This window comes from Elephas maximus, chromosome 23 (genome assembly GCF_024166365.1).
Source record: "Elephas maximus indicus isolate mEleMax1 chromosome 23, mEleMax1 primary haplotype, whole genome shotgun sequence".
NCBI classification, from domain to species: Eukaryota; Metazoa; Chordata; class Mammalia; order Proboscidea; family Elephantidae; genus Elephas; species Elephas maximus.
Window position 1 is genome coordinate 75,518,097 of NC_064841.1, and position 20,734 is coordinate 75,538,830.

At 42.4% G+C, this 20,734-nt stretch overlaps 1 long non-coding RNA gene across 5 annotated transcripts in view; it reads right to left on the bottom strand.

The window, feature by feature from the left end:
• LOC126066456 (uncharacterized) overlaps positions 1–19,404 on the bottom strand; it is a 61,504-nt gene extending 42,100 nt beyond the window's left edge. For all 5 annotated transcript variants that reach the window (XR_007515092.1, XR_007515093.1, XR_007515089.1 and 2 more), the window contains exons 1-3: positions 17,817–19,404; positions 17,229–17,306; positions 7,151–7,681 (exon numbers count right to left, since the gene is read on the bottom strand). This is a non-coding gene — a long non-coding RNA (uncharacterized LOC126066456). The remainder of the gene's footprint in view (positions 1–7,150; positions 7,682–17,228; positions 17,307–17,816) is intronic.
• Between the last annotated feature and the right edge of the window lie 1,330 nt (positions 19,405–20,734).

A 20,734-nucleotide genomic window follows, 5' to 3' on the forward strand; every position in this document is an offset into this window, starting at 1 on the left:
GTGTTTGCTCTGGTGGCGGGGGGGGGGGGGGCTCATTTTGGACACGCTAAACTTCAAATTCTTATTAGACATCCAAGTGATAAATTGAGGAGGCTGCTGGCTATGTGAATGTGAGGCATAAAACGGAGAGTCGCCAGAATGTAGATGGTATTTACAGCCATGGAGCCATATGAGATCAATTTCTTGGCATGGGTAGATAAGTAAGACATACTTCTGAGGCCCTGAGGAACAAGCAAAACAAACTAAGAAAGAGTAGCCAGGTACGAAGGAGAAAAACCAGGTGAGTATGATGTCTTGGAAATAAAGTGAAGAAAGCGTTTCAAGGAGAAGAGAATAGTCAATTGTGTCAATTGCAGCTGTTAGGTCAAATCTACGTGGCAGAAAACTGACCAGCGTCAGTGACCCTGAAGTCAACTCCGACTCATGGGAAATTTGTGTACGTCGGGGCAGCACTGTGCTCTACAGGGTCTTTCACGGCTGAGTTTTTTGGAAGTAGATCACCACGCCTTTCTTTCAAGGTGCCTCTGGGTGGACTTGAAATGCCAACTTTTCCACTGGCAGCCAAGCACATTGACTTTGCACCAGCCAGGGATTCTGTAAGGAAAGATGGGGAAAGAAAGAGAGAATGAGGAGGAGGGAAGAAAAGAAGAAAAAGTAAACAGAAACAAATCTGCATTGTGTTTCCTTGTTTGTATGTTTACCTTAGTGATACCAAAACAGAGTTTTTGAAGCTTAAATATAGTACAAGAATATGAAACATCCAACTTACTCGGGTGAGGAAACTGAGGGAATCTTTTTGTTTGCAGGCTGATGGAGTAAGAAGTGTGGATTGAAGGAATGACGCTCTTTTCAGTTAAAACAACTTGGCCTTCGGGAGGGAAAGCTTGACAACATTGACCCTTGATTCAAACTGATTCCTTATAATGTCTCCACGCATTAAAAAAAAAAGAATGTGCATACTATGGATTTTTTTAACATAATTTTCAATAAATGAGAGAATTCAGGCAAAAGGATTTCTCATAATGCCAATATCAATTAGTCAGATCTTCTAAAGAAATTTGTAGGGTTCCTGCTATGAATAGTTCACATCCAGGGGCCAAAAAAAAAAAAAAAAAAAAGGAAGATACACACTTAGGATGTATTCACCTGAGTTATACATAATCTTATCTGTCAAAAACAGGCCTGGCCGAAATACATAGAATAGAGTATAGCTTGCTGTTGTTGTTGTTAGGTGCCGTCGAGTTGCTTCCAGCTCAAGTTGTTCCCTGTGTACAATAGAATGAAACAGTGCCTGGTCCTGTGAAGCCCTCACAATTGCTGCTAGGTTTGAGCCCATTGTTGCAGCCACTCTGTGTCAATCCATCTCGTTGAGGGTCTTCCTCTTTTCCACTGACCTGGTACTTTACCAAGCATGATGTTCTTCTCCAGGGACCAATCCTTCCTGACAACATGTCCAAAGTATGTAAAACATAGTCTCGCTGTTCTTGCTTCTAAGGAGTATTCTGGCTGTACTTCTTCCAAGACAGATTTGTTTGTTCTTCTGACAGTCCATGGTATACTCAACATTCTTCTCCAACACCATAATTCAAAGGCATCAATTCTTCTTCAGTCTTCCTTACTCATTGTCCAGCTTTCACATGCACATGATGTGATTGAAAATACCATGGCTTGGGTCAGGCGCACCTTAGTCTTCAAGGTGACGTCTTTGCTCTTCAACACTTTAAACAGATCTTTTGCAGCAGATTTGCCCAATGCAATACGTCTTTTGATTTCTTGACTGCTGCTTCCATGGGCGTTGATTGTGGATCCAAGTAAAATGGAATCCCTGACAACCTCAACATTTTCTCCATTTATCATGATGCTGCTTATTGGTCCAGTGGCGAGGATTTTTGTTTTCTTTATGTTGAGGTGTAATCCATACTGAAGGCTGTAGTGTTTGATCTTCATCAGTACATGCTTTAAGTCCTCTTCACTTTCAGCAAGCAAGATTGTGTCATCTGCGTATCACAGATTGTTAATGAGTCTTCCTCCAATTCTGAGGCCACATTCTTCTTCATATAGCCCAACTTCTTGGATTATTTGCTCAATATACAGATTGAATAAGAATGGTGAAAAGATATAACCCTGACTCACACCTTTTCTGATTTTAAACTACTCAGTATCCCCTGGTTCTATTTGAACGACTGCCTCTTGGTCTATATACAGGTTCCACATGAGCACAATTAAGTGTTCTGGAATTCCCTAGAGTATAGCTAGGTTACCCAAATTGGACTCAGAAGTCATGTATCAAAATCCAAAATTAGTTCTTTACAGAAGTGACTTTTCATACCAAGCCACAATCTATAAACAAATTACTTTGAAGACTCAAACATTCATGTTATTTGAGAGATCCAATGGTATTGGAGAAAAAAATTTAATCAGTAAGAGGCTAATACTGCCCTAGGTTTAATTGCTCCTTAGCAACCACATGACATACCTCTATAGTCCGCTTTCTGTGGAATATTTTCACATTTTTAAAAGGATTATCCCTGAGTTGTAAAATCATAGTTACAACCATATTCTTATATCATAACTGATCGTTTTGATTCAGCTTTCTAAATATTTACATCTGGGAGAGCCAAGGTTCATGGTAGACTGGATAGTCACTCATTCCTACCTTCAAAGAATACATACTGTATTTATTTTTGTTTTATTATGCTTTAAGTGAAACTTTACAGCTCAAGTCAGTTTCTCATACAAAAATTTATACACACATTGTTATGTGACCCTAGTTGCTCTCCCTATAATGTGCCAGCACACTCCTTTCCACCCCAGATTTCCCAAGTCCGTTCAACCAGCTCTTGTCCCTTTTTGCCTTCTCATCTTGCCTCCAGACAGGAGCTGCCCATTTAGTCTCATGTATCTACTTGAGCTAAGAAGTACTCTCTTTACGAGTATCATTTTATGTCTTATAGTCCAATCTAATCTTTGTCTGAAGACCTGGCTTCGGAAATGGTTTCAGCTTTGGGTTAACAGAGAGTCCAGGGGCCATGTCTCTGGGATCCCTCCAGTCTCAGTCAAACCATTAAGTCTTTTTTTTTTTTTTTTTTACTAGAATTTGTGTTCTGCACCAACTTTTCTCCTGCTCCATCAGGGACTGTTCTGTGTTTCCTGTCAGGGCAGTCATTTGTGGTAGCCAGGCACCACCTAGTACTTCTGGTCTCTGGCTGATGGAGTCTCTGGTTTACATGGCCCTTTCTGTCTGTTGGGCTAATATTTTCCTTATGTCTTTGGTGTGCTTCATTCTCCTTTATTCCAGGTAAGTTGAGACCAAATGATGGCCACTTGCTAGCTTTTAAGACCCCAGATGCCACTCATCAAAATGGGATGCAGAACATTTTCTTAATAAACTTTGTTATGCCAATTGACAGACAATGGATAACACTGCGAAGAATGGGAATTCCAGAACACTTAACTGTGCTCATGAGGAACCTTTACATAGATCAAAGGCAGTTGTTCGGGCAGAACAAGGGGATACTGATTGGTTTAAAGTTGGGAAAGTTGTGCATCAGGTTGTATTCTTTCACCATACCTATTCAATCTGTACGCTGAGCAAATAATATGAGAAGCTGGACTATATGAAGAAGAGTGGGGCATCAGGATTGGAGGAAGACTCATTAACAGCCTGCATTATGCAGACGACACAATCTTGCTTGCTGAAAGTGAAGAGGACTTGAACTACTTACTAATGAAGATCAAAGACCACAGCCTTCAGTATGGATTACACCTCAACATAAAGAAAACAAAAATCCTCACAACTGGACCAATGAGCAACATCATGATAAACGGAGAAAAGGTTGAAGTTGTGAAGGATTCCATTTTACTTGGATCCACAATCAACACCCATGGAAGCAGCAGTCAAGAAATCAAAAGATGCATTGCATTGGGCAAATCTGCTGCAAAGGACCTCTTCAAAGTGTTGAAGAGCAAAGATGTCACCCTAAAGACTAAGGTGTGCCTGACCCAAACCATGGTATTTTCAATCACATCATATACATGTGAAAGCTGAACAATGAATAAGGAATACCGAAGAAGAGTTGATGCCTTTGAATTGTGGTATTGGCAAAGAATATTGAATATACCATGGACTGCCAAAAGAACGAACAAATCTGTCTTGGAAGAAGTATGGCCAGAACGCGCCTTAGAGGCAAGGATGGTGAGACTGCGTCTTACATACTTTGGACATGTTATCAGGAGGGATCAGTCCCTGGAGAAGGACATCATGCTTGGCAGAGTACAGGGTCAGCAGAAAAGAGGAAGACCCTCAACGAGGTGGATTGACACAGTGGCTGCAACAATGAGCTCAAGCATAAGAACGATTGTAAGGATGGCACAGGACCGAGCAGCGTTTCGTTCTGTTGTGCAGAGGGTCGCTATGAGTCGGAACCAACTTGATGGCACCTAACAACAAGAAAGTGCCAATTGACCTAGATACCCTCTGAAACCATGGTCCCCAGATTCCCGCCCCTGCTACTCTGTCCCTGAAAGTGTTTCATTGTATTCAGGAAACTTCTTAGATTTCGGTTTAGTCCACTTGTGCTGACTTTCACATTATTGTGAGGAACACACACTTTAGTAGAGGGATAAGATAGTTACCCTAAATTGAAGGGCAAATATTATGAGCAGATAATAGTGCTGTAAGTTAGTCATGTTTTTGAAGGGACTAGGGAAGTCTTCCAGGAGCCCTGGTGACACAATGGTTAAGCGCTTGGCTGCTAAGGAAAAGGTTGACAGTTTGAATCCGCCAGCTGCTTTGCAGGAGAAAGACATAGCAGCCTGCTTTTATAAAGATTGCAGCCTCAGAAGCCCTACAGGGCAGTTCTACCCCATCCTATGGGGTTGCTATGCATCAGAATCTCAGAATCGACTCGAGAGAGCAATGTTGGTTTAGGGATGGCTTCATAGAAGAGATGGCATGGAGACAACGCTTCCATAATGGGAAAGCTTTTATCAGGCTGAACTAGGAGAAAAGAGAAAGTAGCATGCATGAAGATATGAAGGTGTATATGGGCAGGACATGTATTTGATTTATTCCTGCTGCTGGGCTGCACAGGGAATGTGCAGATGAGCAACTGGAAATAAAGCTGGATGTTTAGGCTCAAGTTGTAAGGGCCTGGGAAACTAAAATATAGAGGTTAGACTTTATCCAGTAAGCATGTAGAACTATTAAAGCTTTGTGAGTACAGAAGTAATATAACCTGATTTGAACAGGTGGATAGAATGGGAGATAAACTGGAGGCAGGAAGCCTAGTCAAGGGTTATCATGGCCCAGGTGAGAAATAGCAAATAATAAGGAATGTGTTATCAGTGCAAATGTCAAGAAGAGATGGATACGGGTGACATTTCAAAATAGAAATTGATTGTCTATGGGGAAGAAAGGAACTTATCAGAAAGAAGAGGCTAGTGCTAAGTTTTAGCCTCAGTGACTCAGAGAAAGTGGCCAGGAGGTGGAATTGGTTTTCAGGAAAGACAATGATCTGTTTTTGGACATGCTAAATTTAAGATGGCATTAGAAGCCGAATTAAGGCACCTTGAAGGCAATTGTAGATGCAAGATTGTGGCTTCTGGGATTTGAGAGGCAGCTATGGAGAGATGAAACCAGAAGCCATGGAAAGAATGAGATCACAGAGGAAAAAAAAATGGAGAGAAGGTCAAAGATGGAAACTTGGTGGTTAATGACATCTACAGAGCAGAGGAGAAAAGAAGGGACAGTTAGGGAAGTAGCTGAAGAAAGAAGACCATTCAGTCACACCAAAACCAACCAAGGAGCATTGCAGTTTTGTGCACAGGTTTAGAATCAGACAGACTTGGACTTGAGCCCTGATTCTGCCTTTTTGTCACCATGTGTCCTTGGAAGTTTTATCCAACTTTTCTGCCCACATTTCCTCAGGTTTTTAAAGGTTGTTGTGAAGATGAAGGCGTTTGCTAAAAGGCCTGGCACACAATAAGCACTCAAGAAGTGACACCTATGACCTTCATTAAGTAGGGATGAGTCAAGAGAGGGAGCTGTTGCAGAAAGGAGTAAGACATTGCTTGGTGACTAGAAGGTTGTCAACACAAGCACTTCAGGCAGAAGGTGGCAGAAGCCAGATTGCAAGGGGATAGGGAGGGAGTGACTACGAAGGAAAGAGATATTTCATTTTTTCTTTCTTTCTCTTCCTTTCCTTCTTCCTTTCTTTCTCTCTCTCTTTCTCTCTCTCTCTCTGTCTCTCTCTCTCTTTCTCTCTCTCTCTCCCTCCCTCCCTCCCTCCCTCCCTTCCTTTCTTGACTTGTGGTGCAAGTTTTCTCTCTCTAGTGCTTTCCTTCACTCTCTCAAACAGAATGTGACTCTGTCCTCTAATGTCTCCATAGGACTTTGTTCTTTCTATTAGCCCCCCTACCCCATGATATGATGCAATAATTTATTTCCTTACATGCTGGTTTTCCACCAACTCGCCCACCACAATTATATTGAGAATGGCCCAAAGACAGAAAGAATTTCTTTGTCATGAATATCCTGACATGTTTTAAATAAATCCTTGAATAGATGATGGACTCTATGGATGAAGTAGAATGAAGGAAGATAGGATGTGTGAAAAACCTGGAAGATGTTAAAGAGGAGAGGAGGGTAAAGAACGGCACTCCTGCTTGGTGAATTCAGCTCCTGAAAACAAGGGTTACTGCAGTAGAACCAGGGACACTGTTGAGTGATTAAAACAGAAGAGATAGAGAGAAAAAGTCCTCGTATTAAATATCCAGAGATTTCAATGAAAGAGAAAAGAATAACCAGGCATGAATGACATTTAAGCTGAGAATAGATATTACACATTTGACTTGGGGTATCCCCTGCAACCCAAGGTCAAGAATGCCCCTGAAACAGGATCATTTGGGGTTGGGGATTTGAGATATGTCAGGCCTTACTCTGTTGGTCTTTTGACTCTACATATCTGCACATCAGTTTTAGAATAAATGTGGATAGAAAAACAAGTGAATCCATGGAAGTGTGTTGGACAGAGAGACAGAGAAAAGGTGAGGGCCTGGAGGTAACCACTGGCTGAGGGATAATTTCAACAATAATGCTGTAAACTGAACAAACACAGAACTTCAACAGCAGACAACAGTAAGCATTTACCTTTGCTCATGAGTGTATGAGTCAACTGGGCGACTTCTCACTCATGTGTGGGATAACAGGACTGACTGGTGTCTCTGCATGTGGCCTCCCATCATCCAGAAGGCTAGCCTGAGCTTGTTCCCACGGCGAAGGCAGGTTTCCAGGAGACTAAGCAGAAGCGTGTGAGGCCTCTTAAGGACTGGGCTTGGGACTGGCATCTCGTCACTTCCACAGTATTCTACTGGCCAAATCAGGTCACAGGGTCAACCAGATCCAGGGAGTGGAGAAACTGATTCCACTTCTTGATGGAAGGGGCAGCAAAGTCACATGACAGGGTGTGTAGATATGGGGCAAGGCAGGAGGAGGAAATACGTGGAACATTCTTGCAATACATCTACCACAGGAAGCTTGAGGAAGTTGAGCAGGACAGAGGAGAGGGGCGTTGTGGTCTGGCACGGGGACTTCAGAGTTCAAAATCTTGGAGATGGATCACATTCAGCTTCTGATAAGGCCAAACGTGTGGCTCTACCAGTTGCTAGTTGTTACTATAACCTGTCATGGTGAATGCAGTTTAGTGAATCAGGCTTCTTATATGATTTATTTCGTGCTTGTCGCTTATTATAAAATTAATGAATTTTATCAAGGAGCTTTGCCTGATACAAGGTAGATGATCACTATAAATATTTGATGAATGAATCTAATTCAATAACCTGTCAGATGATTCATGTATAAGGAAATCGAGAGGCCCAGAGAGGTAAAATAATTTGCGCAATGTCGCACAGAGGAAGAATCTGTTTCCTGAATGCTAGTTCACCCCATCTCCTTTTTCCAAAACAACCAAGCCCATTGTTGTCAAGTCAATTCCAACTCATAGTGACATTATAGGACAGAGTAGAACTGCCCCACAGGGTTTCCAAGGCTGTAAATTTTTACAGAAGCAGACTGTGACATATCTTTCTCCAATGGAGTGACTGGTGGGTTCAAACCACTGACCTTCCAGTTAACAGATGAGTGCTTTAAACTTTGTGCCACCAGGGATCCTCATTTCCTTTTTACTCCTGGTTCATTCGTATTTTTCTAACTCATAAGAGAAAAGAAAATAATAGAAGACATGGTAATATTAAGTTGCATCATAATTTTTACTTAGCCCTTCTCCCCCTAAAAGTATTGTAGCTAGTGTGATATAAGGTATGAAATTGATTATTCTTTAATGTAAGGAATCAAATTCTCTGCCAATTTCCTAAGACCATGGTTTGGGAAATCAAACCCAAGAACGTTGTTCAATTATTTTATCATAATCATAATTTACTTTAGTCCCAGAATTTTCCATGACAGCTAATCTTGTGTTTACTACAGATCTTCTATTTAGGTGCCAGTATTCAAGAAAAGAGCCCTGGTAGTGCAGTGGTTAAGCACTTGGCTGCTAAACCGAAAGGTCGACAGTTGGAACCCACCAGGCAGTCCTCAGGAGAAAGATGTGGCAGTTTGCTTCTGTAAAGCTTGTTGCTGTTCTTAGGTGCCATTGAGTTTGTTCTTACTCATAGCTACCCCATGTACCACAGAAGGAAACGCTGCCCAGTCCTGCACCATTCTCACAACTTGTTATGCTTGAGCCCATTGTTGCAGCCACTGTGTCAATTCATCTCATTGACAGTCTTCCTCTTTTTCACTGACCCTGTACTTTACCAAGCATGATGTCCTTCTCCAGGGACTGATCTCTCCTGACAACATGTCCAAAGTATGTAAGACGAAGTCTCACCATCCTTGCTTCTAAGGAGCATTCTGGTTGTACTTCTTCTAAGACAGATTTGTTCGTTCTTTTGGCAGTCCATGGTATATATACCTTTCACCAGCACCACCATTTGAAGGCATCAATTCTTCTTTGGTCTTCCTTGTTCATTGTTCAGCTTTCACATGCATATGATGCAATTGAAAATACCATGGCTTGGGTCAGGGGCACCTTAGTCTTAAAGGTGATATCTTTGCTTTTCAATACTTTAAAGACATCCTTTGCAGCAGATTTGCCCAATGCAATGCGTCTTTGGATTTCTTGACTGCTGTTTCCATGGCTGTTGATTGTGGATCCAAGTAAAATGAAATCCTTGCAAATTCAATCTTTTCTCTGTTTATCATGATATGGCTTATTGGTCCAGTTGTGAGGACTTTTGTTTCCTTTATGTTGAGGCATAATCTATACTGAAGGCTGTGGTCTTTGATCTCCATCAGTAAGTGCTTCATTTTCAACAAGCAAGGTTGTGTCATCTCCATATTGCAGGTTGTTAATGAGCCTTCTAATCCTGATGTCCAGTTCTTCATATGGTCCAGCTTCTCAGATTATTTGCTCAACATACAAATTGAATAACCAAAACTAGTTGCCGTCGAGTCAATTCTGACTCCTAGCGACCCTAAAGGACGGAATAGAACTGCCCCATAGGGTTTCCAGGAAGCACATGGTGGATTTGAACTGCCGACCTTTTGGTTAGGAGCTGTAGCTCTTAACTACTACACCACCGGGGTTTTCTACAGATTGAATAGTTACAGTAAAAGGATACTACCCTGAGACATATCTTTCCTGACTTTAAACGATGCAGTATCCCCTTGTTCTGTCCGAACAACTGCCTCTTGGTCTATGTACAGGTTTCTCCTGAGCACAATTAAGCGTTCTGGAATTCCCATTCTTCACAATGTTATCCTTTCCCTAGTCAATAAAACACAGGTAAACATCTTTCTGGTATTCTCTGCTTTCAGCTAGGATCCATCTGACACCAGCAATGACATCCCTTGTTCCATGTCCTCTTCTGAATCCGGTCTGAATTTCTGGCCGTTCCCTGTCAATATACTGCTGCAGCCGCTTTTGAATGATCTTCAGCAAAATTTTGCTTGCATGTGGTATTAATGATATTGTTTGATAATTTCCACATTCAGCTGGGTCACCTTTCTTGGGAATAGGCATAAATATGGATCTCTTGCTGTCAAGGAAGTAGCTCAAAGACAAGATTCCAGAATAAGCATGTGCCAAGAGAAGTAACTACTTCCTCTTGTCTCTCTTCTGCATGCACCATTCCTCTGTGGTCTGGGGCTTTTCTTAGTCAAGTGCCATCGTAGAGTTTGGTTAGCAGCTGAGATCTTAACCACTGTGCCACCAAATAGCTAATGATTTTTCCCCTTTCCCATTTTCAATTGCTTCTGTAGCTCCAAATGGCAAATTTATGTATGGATACACAGGCTTATAGTGGTACGTACTGGTGTGACAAATGGCCAGCTATTTCTTGACCATGGAAAGGAGTGTGGATTTTGTTTTCAGTGTGCTGGAAAGCCAAGCCAAAAAGAAGTTTGTGCAGGGGCCACAGTGGACTAAGACGACAGGGTTCGGTGGGGAAAAGAAATTACTGCCACAATTTTTACATGACTTCTAGTTATTTCTCTCCAAATTCCAGAAAACAGATTTTGCAAGGTCTTCTGTGATGCGCAGGTGACCTAAAGGTAAACAGAACTCACTGCAGGTGCCTCCGAGAAGACAGGGGCCCTTTCTCTTGTCTCACAGAAGTTTTGTAGAGATCTTTTCAGCTGTGTGGAATCATTGATAGATCAATTCAACAAGTGATTTTGGGAGCATCCAGGCTCCAGCCTCCTTCGGAGGCTCCTCAGTGGAGGATGAAGACTTCAGCCTCAGAGAAGAGATGCTCAGAATAACTGGTTACAGTTATCCTAGCTACCATGTCTATGAGCTAATCTTTCTATTCCTCCTCTAGCTCTTTAACTTTATTATTGTGCCAACTGGGAAAGTCAAGATGTGAGGAAGAATGGAATAAGGTGGACGATATTTACATTTAAGAATCAGCTCCCCTTTCCCATATACATTTCCACTCCCTCTATGCTTTGCATCTTAGACCTTTGCTACCTGTCAGTGTGGTCCAGAGGCCTGCAGCACCAGCATCACCTGGGAGCTGGTCAGGAATGCACACTTCCAGCCTCCCCCCTCGCCACATCTCCAGAATCAGAATCTGCACTTTAACAAGTTCCCAGGGTATTTAGGTACACATCAAAGTTTGAGAACTATTGTGTGTTGTTAAATGAGAGTTCACATAAGTTTTTCCAAAGAAAAACTTCCGAGGGAATTAAACTTAGTTTAATAACTTAAACAACACACTTAAATGTCCTTACCTTTCAGTAAAGGCAGCACTTGAGTTATTCCAGGTGTGTGATAAAGCACCAAAGCAAAACAGTATTGATTGTTGATGGTCATCTTAGTGAGTGACGTGTGTAATAACAGCTGGTACAGGACTCTTGACAAGGTACCTTCCTGAACACTTACTATTTCACTGACACACAAAAATTTAGGGGATACTCTTAAAGGACTTGAGCCATGACTTGGACCAGAGTTTTCTGAGTTTATATTGCTAGGCTCCTTGGATAATTAGGTACAGTCTCCATGGACCAGGGGCTGAGAGAGGTAAGCTATTATTTTTTGCTTTCTACTATTATTGACTTTTTTTTACTTGTAGGGCATTAGTGTGGCTATTTCTATATACTAGTTAACCTGTGAGTATTTTACATAGAAAAATAAGAAGTTATTTTCTAGAAAAACAACCCAAAACTCTTTCAACATAATTTTAAATGTATTTACACATGTACCTCAGTGCACTTTGACAGTCTCACCTTTTCAATTTGACCTTGAATACAAAGCAAACATAATTAAAAGGGTTTTTTTCCCCTTTTTTCTTCCCCAAGATAACAGTTTATGGGGCAACTGAATAAGCTCTGGAACCTGCAGAAGGGAAGAGCCCAAGTGAAGCCTCCTTTCCGGTGTGAACGTCTTCCTTAAACAAGCAAACGAAAGTGACTGTCAGCCTCTGCAATATGCTAACCATCTGGCCCCTGAATCCTGCCTGAGTCACCAAATAAATAGCTACAGGTCACAGCGACCCTGCACAGGCTGTTTTGCTTTGCACTCACTGCCCTTAAGTGTAGGTATTTACTCCAGAGATGGAACATATTTCCAGCCACACCTGGATGCCTCTAGGTAATTAGAAGAAAACTTTTTGTGGAAGATAAAAAACATACCTTTGAACAATGGGAATGTGTGTTGCAGGGGGCGGAGGAGGTTAAGTGGCAAGGGAGGGGCGACTTTCCTTCTGAATTTAGCAGCTTTGCTTCCTATTAGAAAAGCATACCATTGAAAGGGGGTGGAAATCCTAAAAAGCTCTCCGTGACTGCTTGCTGCTGTATTCAATTAGCCTTCTCGAGGATGCCAGAGGGAGGTTCAATAACCACAGCAACTCCAGGATTTAAGGGAGCACCGAGGGGCAAAGAAGGGGATTTCCATATTGCAAAGGCAGCCTGAAGAACTAGGTGTGTGCGTGGGGGTGAACTGTACACCAAGTTATTATTACAGTATCCTATTGCTATCACCGGAGTTATGCGCACTACCCTTCAAATGGAGTCTTGAGAAATGAGCTCGCTATTAATAACTCGTAAGAGGAAAAGTGATAGGGAAAGGAAAGTGTAACTCTCTGCAATGGCCAAGTGTTGGCTTCGCTGTGAATGGACCTCCACGAGGTCAGTGGTCACCACCCTCCGAGGATTCCAGATGAAAGAGGATTTCTGCCCGCTTCCCACTCCCATCCCTCTGTGCATGGCCTGCCTGTCGGGCAGCAGCCTCCTGGCTCTGGCCACTGGCAGGAAGTCATTGTTTCAGGCTGAGCATATGAAAGCAGGAGGCCATGCCTGCAAGCCAAGAGCTTAATGTTTTCAGAAAATGAACCGGACGTGAAGAAGCATCCTGAGTTTGCTTTCAGAGTAGTAAACAAAATACTGGCCACCAGCCATGGAGGAGTACGCTGAATTTGAGTAGAAGATTGTCCAAAGCTCAGCAAACTGGCTGATAAAGCCTCTCTTGGGTTTTGAGTGAAGCCACCGGGAGCCAAAGGCTGCTGTGCCACCCACTGGAGCGGTGGCTGAGTATCCTGGCCTGAGCTGCACCCAGCCCGAGATGCTCTAAGCAGCCCCAGCAGAACCGTAACAGCACATGTCACCAAGATTCTCTTCATGTGTCTCATTGGGGGAGATCAAGGGCAAAGGGAAGGAGCCCAGACTGAGCCTGATGTTTGGAGATAGACCCTACCCCAGCACAGCACACTTAATGGCAGGAAGGCTCGAGGTGAAACAAACCAAGGCTGCGTCATCCCACTAGCTCGTGGGTGTTCTTGGCTGAAAAGCTAGGAATTGGAACATATAAAGGTCCTGGTATCACTAAACATGGAGCCCTGGTGGCGCAGTGGTTAAGAGCTTGCCTACTAACCAAAAGGTTAGCAGTTCGAATCCACCAGCTGCTCCTTGGAAGCTGTGGTTCAGTTCACAACTCAAACATTCACACACAAGTGTTTGGAAACCCTGGTGGCGCAGTGGTTAAGTGCTACGGCTGGTCGGCTGGTAACCTAAAGGGCGGCAGTTCAAATCCACCAGCCGCTCCTTGGAAACTCTATGGGGCAGTTCTACTCTGTTCTGTAGGGTCACTATGAGTCAGAATCGACTCGATGGCAACAGGTTTGGTTTTTGGTTTTGGTTGCTATCACTAAAGCAAAGGTTGCTGGCATTTCTTATAGTTAGGGCATCGAGTTCTGTTCTTCAGCATAGGCTTCCCTCCCCTCCTCTGTTACAATCTATATGAGAGGTATATGAATACATCTAAACCAACAAAAGCGCTTTGCAAAAACACTGCTGTTGTTAGCTGCTGTTGAGTTGCCCCTGACTCATGGCAACCCATGCACAACGGAATGAAACGTTGCCCGGTCCTGTGCCGGCTCCATGATCAGATGCAGACAGGACCATTTTCACCAATATGGTTTTCACTAGCTAATTTTTGGAAATAGATTGCCAGGACTTTCTTCCTAGTCCATCTTATTCTTGAAGCTCTGCTGAAGCCTGTCCAGCATCATAGCACGATGCAAACTACCACCGACAGATGGGTAGTGGCTGTACATGAGGTGCACTGGCCTGGACTCAAAGCTGAGTCTTCTGCGTGGAAGGGGAGAATTCTACTACTGACCCACCGATGTCCCCTTACAAAGATATGTTGTTGTTAGGTGCTGTCGAGTAAGTTCAAACTCATAGCGACCCCATGTACCACAGAAAGAAACACTGCCCGGTCCTGTGCCATGTTCACAATCACTGTTATGCTTGAGCTCATTGTTGCAGCCACTGCATCAATCCATCTCATTGCGGGTCTTCCTCTTTTTTGCTGACCCTCTACTTTACCCAGCATGATGTCCTTCTTCAGGGATGGATCCCTCCTGATAACATGCACAAAGTATATGAGACGTTGTCTCGCCATCCTTGCTTCTAGCAAGATGCAAACTACCATTGACAGATGGGTAGTGGCTGTACGTGAGGCGCATTGGCCTGGACTCAAAGCTGAGTTCATTCTTTTGGCAGTCCGTGGTATAGTCAATATTCTTCACCAACACCACAATTCAAAGGCGTCAGTTCTTCTTCAATTTTCCTTATTTGTTGTCCAGCTTTCACATGCATATGAGGCGATTGAAAATACCATGGCTTGGGTCAGGCGCACCTTAGTCTTCAAGGTGACATCTTTGATTTTCAACAATTTAAAGAGGTCTTTCACGGCAGACTTGCTCAGTAAAATGCATCTTTTGATTTCTCGACTGCTGCTACCGTGGGTGTTGATTGTGGATCCAAGTAAAATGAAATTCTTGACAACTTCTATCTTTTCTCCATTTATCACGATGTTGCTGATTGGTTCAGTTGTGAGGATTTTTGTTTTCTTTATGTTGAGGTATAATCCATACTGAAGGTGACAGTCTTTGATCTTCATCAGTAAGTCCTCTTTGCTTTCAGCCAACAAGATTGTGTCATCTGCATAATGCAAGTTGTTAATGAGTCTTCCTCCAATCCTGATGCCCTGTTCTTCTTCATATACTCCAGGTTCTCGGATTATTTGCTCAGCATACAGATTGAATAGGTATGGTGAAAGGATACAACCTTGATACACACCTTTTCTGACTATGAACCACGCAGTATCCCTCTGTCCTGTTCGAACGATTGCCTCTTGATCTATGTACAGGTTCCTCATGAGCACAATTTAGTGTCCTGGAATTCCCATTCTTCACAATATTATCCATAACTTATTATGATCCACATAGTTGAATGCCTTTGCATAGTCAATAAAACACAGATAAACATCTTTCTGGTATTCTCTGCTTTCAGCCAGGATCCATCTGACATCAGCAATGATATTGCTGGTTCCACGTCCTCTTCTGGATCCAGCCTGAATTTCGGGCAGTTCCCTGTCAATATACTGCTGCAGCCACTTTTGAATGATCTTCAGCAAAATTTTATTTGCATGTGATATTAATATTGTTTGAAAATTTTCGCATTCGGTTGGATCACCTTTCTTGGGAATAGGCATAAATATGGATCTCTTCCAGCCAGTTGACCAAGTAGCTGTCTTCCAAATTTCTTGGCATGGACAAATGAGCGCCTCCAGCACTACATCCGTTTGCTGAAACATCTCAATTGGTATTCTGTCAATTCCTGGAGCCTTGTTTTTCACTAATGCCTTCAGTGCAGCTTAAGCTTCTTCCTTCAATACCATCGGTTCCCGATCATATGCTACCTCTTGATATGGGTGAACGTCACCAGTAATTATTAATGCATCGTAATTGCATGTTTGATCAATTTCAGGCCGCAGAATTGGTAAAAATCTTCAATTTCTTCATCTGCGGCCTTAGTGGTTGGTGTGTAAATTTGAATAATAGTCATATTAACTGGTTTTCCTTGTAGGCGTATAGATATTATCGCTGACAGCGTTGTACTTCAGGATAGATCTTCAAATGTTCTTTTTGATGATAAATGCAATGCCATTCCTCTTCAAGTTGTCATTCCTGGCATAGCAGACCATATCATTGTCTAATTCAAAATGGCTAAATACCAGTCCATTTCAGCTCACTAATGCCTAGGATATCGATGTTTATGAGTTCCATTTCATTTTTGATGATTTCCAGTTTTCCTAGATTCATACATCATACATTCCACGTTCTGATTATTAATGGATGTTTGCAGCTGTTTCTTCTCATTTTGAATTGTGCCACATCAGTAACTGAAGGTCCTGAAAATGACTCCATCCACATCATTAAGGTTGACTCTACTTTGAGGAGGCAACACTTTTTCAGTTGTCTTTTGGGTGTCTTCCTACCTGCGGGGCTCGTCTTACAGCACTATTTCAGACAACGTTCTGCTGCTATTCATAAGGTTTTCACTGGCTAACTCTTTTCAGAAGTAGACTGCCGGGTCCTTCTTCCTAGTCTGTCTTAGTCTGGAAGCTCAGCTGAAACCTGTCCAGAATGGGTCATCTCATTGGTATCTGAATACCGGTGGCATACAAAGATATACACCCAGTTATTTGCCTTCTAGGGGTCCTGGTGGCACAGTGGTTAAGAGCGCAGGCTGCTAACCAAAAGGTCGGCAGTTCAAATCCACCAGCCACTCACTGGAAATCCAATGGGCAGTTCCACTGTGTCCTATAGGGTCGCTATGAGTCAGAATCCACTTGATGGCAACGGGTTTGGTTTTTTTTGCTATTTGTCTTCTAATGCCTTTGTAAAATAACTGGGCTGTGTTGTTTGTAGAAGAAATCTGCTCTCACACACACCCCCAGGAGCACACAGTTATAAACCAGAAATCTAATCTTACAAAGCCATTGTAGCCATGACTAAGTCTGTGCATTCTTCGGTATAGCTTATGATTACTGGAGGGTTGAGTGATGTGTCGTATAAAAACACAGCTAGAGAGGTGGAATTTTTAAGCCTTATCTTTTATTATTTTAGTAAGACATGCCAATCTCCTCTTCTCAGCATGCCAAGTCAATAAACGTCCATCGCAGTGTGAGAATAGAGACAACCTCTTTTGTGTGCTTTTACGTTCTTTTGGACAACGTGGACATTTTTAACAGATGCCACTGATGATACAACCAAGATCACAATAATCCCAGTAACAAGTAATTACATTGGTAAATAATAAAGAAAGTATGCAACATGGTGTTTTTGATTCCATATTTTGATGACCTTATAAAATTAAATACCTTAAATGTGGTGTGATGGGTACATTAGCATTGAGATCTTGTCAGCTTGGGCCTCAACTCATTTCAGCCATGGATTTCCTGGAAAGATAAGACAGTGATTAGATAATACCTGTGTTATCCTACAGCACTAGAGATGAGCTTGGTCAGGGCAGAGTAATAGGCACTGGGGGCTTCGTAGAAGAGCTTATCAGCCCTGCATCCATGTGCAATGACAGTGCTTGTTGATGCCCTGGAGATCTCTGCTCCTACAAATTATCCTTTGACAGATCAGTATGAAGACCAGGGATGGATTATCCAATAGGCGAGGTAAGCACAGTGCTTACCTTGCTTACCAGATCATCTGTAGGGAAATTGCTCACTACAGATCATTAAGTAAGCACAAGTAAGCCCATGCTTACCTTGCTTCCAGGATCATCCTCCCCCACCAGGGACTGTAAATTTGAAAAGAGGCTTTGATTCTGTAGGAAGATGCCTTGGGGTTGGGGGAGAGACAGATGCCAGCCATGGCTAGAAGTCTTTGATGTGGTGAAAAAATGTGAAATTGTTCGCTACAGATGATCTGGTAAGCAAGGTAAGAACTGTGCTTACCTTGCCTATTGGATAATCCACCCCTGATGAACAGAGTCAATTGTACTGTCAGCTGTAGCTTCTGTGGCAGTTTTGGGTCACTCAGGAAACCAAGGCTTTGTTGAAACAGCTGGAGAGACACAAAAACCTGGGTGTCAATCACTTGGCTATTGCCCAGTTCTTTACTTACAGCAGTTCCCATGTACATGGTGCATCACATGTACCCTCTCCTAGAAGACATGTTGTCTACACGCATGTCCAGCCTATGTCCTGACCTCCCTTATGGAATATATCTGCACTCCAGAGGGAAAAACTTTCAAAGTCAAGGGAAGTTTCTGTTTGTTTGCTTAATGCTGCCCTTCTCCCTCTCCCATTCCTTCTCTGTGTGTTGTTGTTTTCAGGGGCCCTCGAGTCAGTTCTGACTCATAGCGACCCCATGTACCACAGAGTGAAACACTGTCCCGTCCTGTACCACCCTCACAATCATCTATGCTTGAGCCGATTGTTGCAGCCACTGTGCCAATCCATCTCGTTGAAGGTCTTCCTCTTTTTCACTGAACTTCTACTTGTCCAGGCATGATGTCCTTCTCCAGGGACTGGTCCCTCCTCATAACGTGTCCAAAGTGCATGAGATGAAGTCTTACCATCCTCCCTTCTAATGAGCATTCTGGCTGTAATTCTTCCAAGACAGATTTGTTTGTTCTTTTGGCAGTCCATGGTGTATTCAATATTCTTCTCCAACACCATAATTCAAAGGCATCAATTCTTCTTCAGTCTTCCTTATTCACTGTCCAGCTTTTGCACGCATACGAGATGATTGAAAACCCCATGGCTTGGGTCAGGTGCATCTTAGCACGCAAAGCCACACCTTTGCTTTTAACACTTTTTAAAGGGGTCTTTTGCAGCAGATTTGCCCAGTGCAACAAGTTGTTTGGTTTCTTGACTGTTTTTTCCATGTGTGTTGACCATGAATCCAAGTAAAATGAAATCCTTGACAACTTCAATATTTTCTCCATTTATCATGATGTTACTTATTGGTCCAGTTGTGAGGATTCTCTTCTTTGTATTAGGTGGTAAATGACAGCTCTTCATAATTACATTTAAGTGGCAAAATTCTGACAGATTATTTTTTAATAATTGGTTTTCACTTAAGCATGGGAGCTTTAAATAGTAAACTGTAAACAGTGGAATGGTAGTGCAGGATCTGAGTGTTTTGCCTTCTTCCTTTTTTTCTCTAATGTGTCAGTAATGCTTCTTCCCCAGAGCCTTTGCTCTTGCTGGTTACTAAGCCTAGGATGCTTTCCTCTGAGTATTCACATGGCAGCTCCCTCAGGGCTCTGCTCAAGGGTCACCTTCTCAGAGAGGCCTTTCCTGACCATCCTTATATAAAATAGTGCTCTCTGAGTGGAAAAATAGGTTGCATTGTCGTCATTATAACCATTTACCAACTATTTCTGGTTTTTAACCTTCTAACGCATGGAGCCCTGGTGGTGGAGTGATTAAGAGCTCAGCTGCTAACCAAAAGTTTGGCAGTTTGAATCCACAAGCCACTCCTTGGAAACCCTATGAGGAAGTTCTACTCTACCCAGTAGGGTCACTATGAGTCAGAATTGACTTGACGGCAATTTTTTTTTTTTTTTTTTTTTTTTAACACATGGAGAGATTTCTTTTCTGTCCCCTTTGAAGTTAGATGTAGCCATGGAATAAGCTTTGGTCAATGAAAAATGAACAGAGCCGACATGTCCCAGTTCTAAGTGGAATTTTCAAAAAATTATTATTATTTATTTTAATACAAAGCTTTGGCATCAGCAATTTTATGAAAAGAAAAAAAAAAAAGTACCAGAAATAAGTGCTTGTGTTGCATGGATGGCAAATGATACACAAAAAAGGATTCTTTTTTCCTTCAAGGCCATCAGTCAGAAAGCCATTGTTTTCATCCTCAAAACCATTCTACCTTGTTAGCATTCAAGCTAGCTGTGGCTCTGATGACCTGTAGCAGAGAATGAGAGCATTAAAGAGGCAAAGCCTGGCAATAATAAACCATTCTTTTGTTAGCTGCAATGTGGATGTCTCTTGTTCTAGGAGTAAGTTCCCCATCCTGAGGAGGAGATGAAAATTCCCCAGAAGTTTGAAGTGGCTCAAGGCCAAGGGAGTTGTCACTGGCAAAGCCAGCAAGCACTGATCTTTGATTAGCTGCTTGAGTTCTGGTGAGCCTTTACATGTCAAATGCTACACTGTCTGTACGTGGCAAATTTGACACAATTCCCAGGGCCTTCAAAATACTACGTCTACACACAGGACTGGTGCAGTGTTCCCTAAGCGAAAATTTTAAGAGTCAGCGGGCAATTTGCCATGCTTCCTTTTCAGTGCTGCAGTGATCATAGAAGCAAAGGATGGTGCCTCCATCAGCCTGGGTCTCTGGTAACTGCAATAAGCTTAAACCGCCTCGTGCCTTCCCCTTGGCCAACTCACATTGGACATGTTTTTGTGAATGAGACATGAACTTCAGTTGCAATAAGCCTCTGTGAATTAGGGGTTGGCTATCACTGCAGCATTACCTATTCTATCCCGATTAATACAAGGGATGATATTTGTCTTGATGATTGGGTACAGATTTCTAGACAAAGAAGGAGGTGTCATCACTCTACCAAAGGGGAATTTATATGCAAAGGTGTAAAGTCAGTAAGAGATGTAAAATTTGGTGACAAGTTCGGTACAACTGCTACCAATATTAGGGCCCATGGGATAGAGAGATAGAAGAGGTAGAAGCTGAGTTTGGTTAGGTAGATAGGGAACAGGTTGTATAGGGCAATCTGTTGTGTTTTTTCTTTTCTTTTGTGTTTTAGGTGAAAGTTTACAGTGTGAGTTAATTTCTCATTCAAAAATTTATGAGCATATTGTTTTGTGACAATGGTTGCAATCCCCACAATATGACAGCA